The following is a 6047-nucleotide window of genomic DNA, read 5'->3' as shown; positions in this document are numbered from 1 at the left end:
TGCATCCCTGACGTCTCGTCTTCCCGTCCCGCGTGGCCTGGTGTCCGCCCCCTCCCCCTGCTGGGCTCTCCTCCGGGCATGTCCCCGCTCTGAGCGCTGGGGGGACCCAGCGGTGTCCATCAGCCTCACTGCGGGCCAGGCACTCCGGGAACACCTCCTCCTTCGGTCACTGCCGGGTGGAGCGGCCCAGGGACAGAAAGCCGGGTACGCGCGGCTGCTGGGCGACCGCAGGCCAGTCTCTGCCCTCTCGGGGCCTCCTCTGGGGAGCGAGGGGCTTGCCCTGCAGCGGTGTTCCCGGGGCTGTGTGGCTCGTCAGACCGCTGGCTTCTTGGGAAAAGGACCGGCGTGGCAACCGGAAGAGAAGGTGCTTGGCTCCCAGGCTTGGGAAGTGCCGGGGGGAAAAGAAGTCAGTTCCATGGGAACTGTTTGCTTCTCTGGTACCACCAAGACCCTGGAGTCTGACTGCCAGAGTGTGGACTGAGACCTGTGCCCTGTAGGGATGGAAGTGGGGGCATCCACAGCTCACCGGCGGGTCTGACTCAGGCAGGCTTTCCTGGGGCTTTCCTGAGCCAGTGGCACCCTGGACCCCCAAGAGGGAAAATAAGTGTCTTATCCAAACATCGGAGGGGAAGGGGGTGGGGGGTGGCCACCTGCTCCATGTCCTGCTCCTCCGCTGGGAAGGCCCAGCGGCTGAGAGCCGTAAGTCTGGCTGGCTGCCAGGAGGCAGCGCTGTGCTGGGCAGAGGCTGGTGTCTCTCTCTGGGTGAGCTCAGGAACCGCCAGCCCCTGCGCCGGGCTCTGGGGAGTAGCTTGGTGCAGGGGGGAGGGGGGGAGCTGGCCCTGGCCGGAGGAGCTCCCAGGTCCCCAGCCCTGCCTGGCCGTTCTGCTCCGGGCCCCAGGCCCTGTGACCCTGGATTGCCCTTCATCGCTCTCCTCCCTCCCACAGCGTGGCGGACTCGTCTTCCTTGAAAACGGTCCCTGCCTCCCGGAAGCCTTTCCTGACCCCTAGACGTGGTGGGACCGGGAGTCAGGATCTCTGGGTGCAGGTGCAGGTGCAGCCCTCCCTCGGACAGTGCCGTGACGCTGAGCAGCCACTTCCTCGGGCCCCTGGTTTTCCGGCTTACAGAACAGCCGATCCCATCCAGGCCTCCGAGGCTCTGACGGGACAGAGCACTGGGACTGCCAAGAGGAAGCCACCCCAAGCGGTTCCGCCTGGCAGCCCGGGCTAATCTTTGTCCCGAAGCCCCTGGATGCACCGGGGCGGTGGGATGAGCGTGGGCGGGGAATGACAGCGTGAAATGACGTGTATTGTGCCGGGGGGGGGGGGGGGGGGGGGCTCTGGGGGCGGGGAAGCTGGCAGGTGCTGAGTGACCATCATCATTTCACAAGATCATGGACTCTGGGCACAGAGAGGGCCGGAGATGCCGTCGGCACCACACCTCCATTCCCACAGGCCCTCCTGTGGCTGAGGGGCCCAATGGCGCCTTCATGCTTTTCCGTTTATGCACTGGCACCATCCTTAGCCCGTTCACCAGCAAGCCTGTGTGGGGAAGCAGGGATATTATCCCTGAATGCAGATGAAGAAAGCGAGGCTTAGCCCTCGCAGGTTTGGCTCCATGGACGGCATCAGCCTGTAGACTAAAAGTCCTGGGTTCGATTCCGGTCAAGGGAACATGCCTGAGTTTCAGGCTTAATTCCCAGTGAGGGGGAGTAAAGGAGGCAGCCGATCAGTGATTCTCTCTCATCATTGATGCTTCTATCTCTCTCTCCCCCTCTCCCTTCCTCTCTGAAATAACATTTTTTTAAAGTGTTTTTTGTTGTTGTTTATTTTTGTTTTTTTAAATATATTTTATTGATTTTACACAGAGAGGAATTGAGAGGGATAGAGAGTTAGAAACGTCGATGAGAGAGAGATATCAGCTGCCTCTTGCATATCCCCCACTGGGGATGTGCCCTTGACCGGAATCGAACCCGGGACCTTTCAGTCCGCAGGCCAACGCTCTATCCACTGAGCCAAACCGGTTTTGGCATGAAATAACATATTTTTAAAAAGAAAGAGAGCAGAGGCTCAGAGAGGTTCTATAACTTGCAAAAGGTCGCGCAGCCCACAGCGGGCAGAACAGAGTTCGTCTGGCCGTGGACTGCCTGACACTCTCCTTGGCCAGTTTCCTTGTAATAAATCGCCATTCCCACTTCCTTTGTCCTGGATTTCCCGTCCTCTCCCCCTTGGCCCGTGGAATCCCAAGCCCTTTGTGGCAGCTCCTCTGTTGCCATGGCGCCAGATTATGATGTCGCAGACCCTGGATGATTACATATGGCTCCTGGGCCGCGGAGCACAGGGCCTCACAGAGGTGGGCATTGTCCAAGGGGCGACGGGCATGGAGGGACATGAATCCCTGGAAACAGGAGCCACGGCCTCCCGCCCAGCTGGGGAATCACCCCGGGAGCCGGAGCCAAGGCTGCCTCCGCCAAGAGGGGCGGTCAGGGGGGCTGGCCTGGCTTGTCCGACAGCCTCGGAAGGCTGCCCGGCCCTCATGGCCTGGCAGTGCCGATGCAGCCTCTTGACTGTTCGGGCTCAAGTCCCTGAACCACCGGCCCCGGGCGCTGGCTCTGTCCTCCGGGGGAGCCTTTTGCCTTTTCTGTGTCCGTGCTGCCTGGGAAGCCGCCGGCCCCACCTGCCCAGAGAGGGGAGGGACTGGGAGGAAGCGGCCGTGCCCGGACTCAGTCTCCGCTCTGACCCCAAATCCCTCCACGTTGTTACACGTCAGGGCCCATCGAGGTGGGTTAGTCTAGTCCCGACCTAACACGGCATGCTGCCTGCCCCCGTTTCCCCAGGACAGCCCATGAGCAGAGCACGTGTGGACCTAAGCCCAGGTTCATGCTGCTCACACTTATGGGCACAGCCCAGGAGAACGCGTCATGCAGGCACCTCCGGGCTGGGTTGATGTGCCGGGACCGGTGGCTCCTGGAACCCAGGCACACTGCACCTGCCGCTCCGAGTCCTCACTCTCCTCCTGGCATGCCGAGACGGCGGAGGGCCTCAGTGGAGGGAGCCTGAGCTTTGGCAGCTGCCACATGGAATTGAAACCCCACGTCTGTCACCACCACCCTCCCCTCTTTGAGCCTCAACTTCCCCCTGTGTAAAATGGGTGTGACAGCCGAAATGGGTTTGGCTCAATGGATAGAGCGTCGGCCTGCGGACTGAAGGGTCCCAGGTTTGATTCCAGTTAAGGATATGTCCCATGGTTGCTGGCACATCCCCAGTGCGGGGTGTGCAGGAGGCAGCTGGTCGATGGTTCTCATTGATGTTTCTGGCTCTCTATCCCTCTCTCTTCCTCTCTGTAAAAATCAATAAAATATATCTATTTTTAAAAATTGACAGCAGCTACCAGGGCCTCGGACTGTGAGGTCGAATCGTGACCCTGCTTTCGCCCATATGTGACCTTGGGCGTGTGGCTTAACAGCCCTGGGTCTTCCCATGTGTCACTCGGGACAAATGGGCCCCTTGTGGGGTTTTCCCGGAAAAGGGCCGTGCACGGAGACTGGCATGCAGGGCACACTCGGGGAATGTAGGACGGCAGTGTTTCTCTTTTGGATGCTGAGCTTCTGGTGGAGAAAACTCCCTGCTGGCCCTGCTGGGAACTGCCCGGTGCTGGGGCTCGTCCCTGTCCTTACTCTCAGGGGACGCTCTATCTGCTGAGCCAAACTGACTGTGGGCCTGACTCACCTAACGGTGGTACTGATGTCTGTGACTACCCCGCCCCGAGGTGCCGGGCTCAGGGGGGCTGCTCAGCTGCTGGCCTGCAGTCAGGACGGCTGGCTCTGGTCCCGGCCTTGCTGTTTCCCTGGGCTGACCCGCCCCTCTCTGAGCCTCAGGCTCCCCAGCTGGAGGTGGGTTCTGATTCCTCCGGTTTCTTCTCGCCCTGCACAAGGGCATTCTGAGGAAAGTGTGAAGAAAGCATCCTAGGATGCAGATATACTGCAAGGATTCCACTGAAAAGAGAGGCAGGCCCAGCCGGTATGGCTCAGTGTTTGAGTGTCAACCTGTGAACCAGGAGATCAGGATCAAACATGCCTGGGTTGCCGAAACCAGTTTGGCTCAGTGGATAGAGCGTTGCCCTGCGGACTGAAATGTCCCAGGTTTGATTCCAATCAAGGGCATATACCTTGGTTGCCGGCACATCCCCAGTGGGGTGTGTGCAAGAGGCAGCTGGTAGATGATTCTCTGTCACCGAAGTTTCTAACTCTCTATCCCTCTCTCTTCCTCTCTGTAAAAAAATCAATAAAATATATTTAAAAAAACATGCCTGGGTTGTGGGCTTGATCCCCAGTAGGGGGCGTGTAGGAGGTAGCTGATCAATGATTCTCTCTAATCATTGATGTTTCTATCTCTCTCTCTCTCTCCCTCTCTCTTCCTCTCTGGAATAAATAAAAATGTATATTTTAAAAAAAGAAAGAAGAGAGAGGCAGGAATAGGATGGACTCAGGAAACGCAGTCCTGTTGCTCCAGAGGCAGCCAGGGGGCTGCGGGAGGATGGACACAATCCAAGGCCGGCCACTGGAAGGAGCTTCTGGGGGGAGGGGAGCCCGGGCCAGGACGTGCGAGCAGAGGCCGGGCAGCTGTGCTCCCCCGGGGGCTCGAGCCCCCACCGAGAGCTGCCCGCCAGGCCCCGTGCTGCACGTGACCCGGCTCCCACACGGGAGCACCAGGCCAGCGAAGGGACAGGGAGAAGGGCACCCTGTGGACCCGTGTTCCTGTCCCAGTTCTGCTCCAGCTGGGAGAGCTCAGCCTGCTACCTCATCCCCCACGAGGCCACAGACACCCCATTTCCTTTGCTTCTAATTAAGACTTCAGACCGTGAAAACAGCAATAGCTAGCTGCTACTTACCGAGCATCTGCTGTGTGCCAGGATCTCTGCTGCGTGTTCCTCATACTTTACAACTTGCTTTCTTCTTCAGAGCCCTTTGCTTCCTTCTTCCCATCCTATATAATAAAAGCCTAATATGCAAATTGACCGAACTTCAGAATGACCACCAGGGGGAAGATGCTCAATGCAGGAACTGCCCCCCTGCCCCGCCCCCAGCACAGCCCCGGTGGCGGGAGCCTTTCCTGCCTCTGTGGCAGTTGGATATCCCCCAAGGGCTCCTGGACTGCAAGAGGGCACAGGCTGGGCTAAGGAACCCCCCACACACACCCCCTGAGTGCATGGTTTTCACCAGCCACTAGTTATAAGATAAGAAAACAGAGGCTCAGAGGTTAACAACCCTAATGTCAGACAGATCAGAGGCAGAGCTGGGATTCAAACCCCCCGTGTGGAGGCCTCCCCTGACCCCCAGACTGGAAGCACCCCGGGGACAGAGACTGACTTGGGTGTCTTTCCCAGTAGATCCTCTTCCCCCCACTCTGAACAGAGGGTATCTCATTAACCTTGTCATAAGACAATCATTCGCCTTTGAGTTACTATCGCCAGCTTTCTGTGCTCACAGAAGAGGCCGTGCCTTTGGTCTGGTGGGTAAAGGGACTGAGAACCGGCAGGAGGGGCTGACGCCTCTGCACCAGGTGGTCAGGGAGGACTTCCTGGAGGCTGTGCCAGTGGAACCAGACTTCGGGGGAAGCGAGAGGAGTGATAAGGGAACGGGCAGGCCCCGGTGGGTGGACCTTGTCTCACTTGTTGGACTTGGCTCCGAATATGGAGGGCAGGACAGGTGTCCCCTGTCCCCATCTGGTGCTCCATAAAAGCCTCTCCCTCCTGTTCTCCCCCCTCGTCCATGGGGCTCCCTGTGACGTAGGGGCCGTGGGAGGGCATGTGGCCCAGAGCATTCTGGTCGCCCCACAGTCGCTGGTCCTAAAAAAGCTTCCTGCCAAAACCGGTTTGGCTCAGTGGATAGAGCGTCGGCCTGCGGACTGAAAGGTCACAGGATCGATTCCGGTCAAGGGCATGTACCTTGGTTGCGGGCACATCCCCAGTAAGGGGTGTGCAAGAGGCAGCTGATCGATGTTTCTCTCTCATAGAGATGTTTCTAACTCTCTATCCCTCTCTCTCCCTC

General features: G+C 58.8%; 1 protein-coding gene across 12 annotated transcripts in view; it reads left to right on the top strand.

Annotated features, from left to right (window-relative positions):
* Positions 1 to 6047, top strand: part of LRP8 (LDL receptor related protein 8) — an 83003-nt gene that overhangs the window by 34304 nt on the left and 42652 nt on the right. The window lies entirely within an intron of this gene.

Source organism: Pipistrellus kuhlii, unplaced genomic scaffold (genome assembly GCF_014108245.1).
Source record: "Pipistrellus kuhlii isolate mPipKuh1 unplaced genomic scaffold, mPipKuh1.p scaffold_m20_p_2, whole genome shotgun sequence".
NCBI lineage: Eukaryota > Metazoa > Chordata > Mammalia > Chiroptera > Vespertilionidae > Pipistrellus > Pipistrellus kuhlii.
This window is presented reverse-complemented; position numbering and strand designations above follow the sequence as displayed.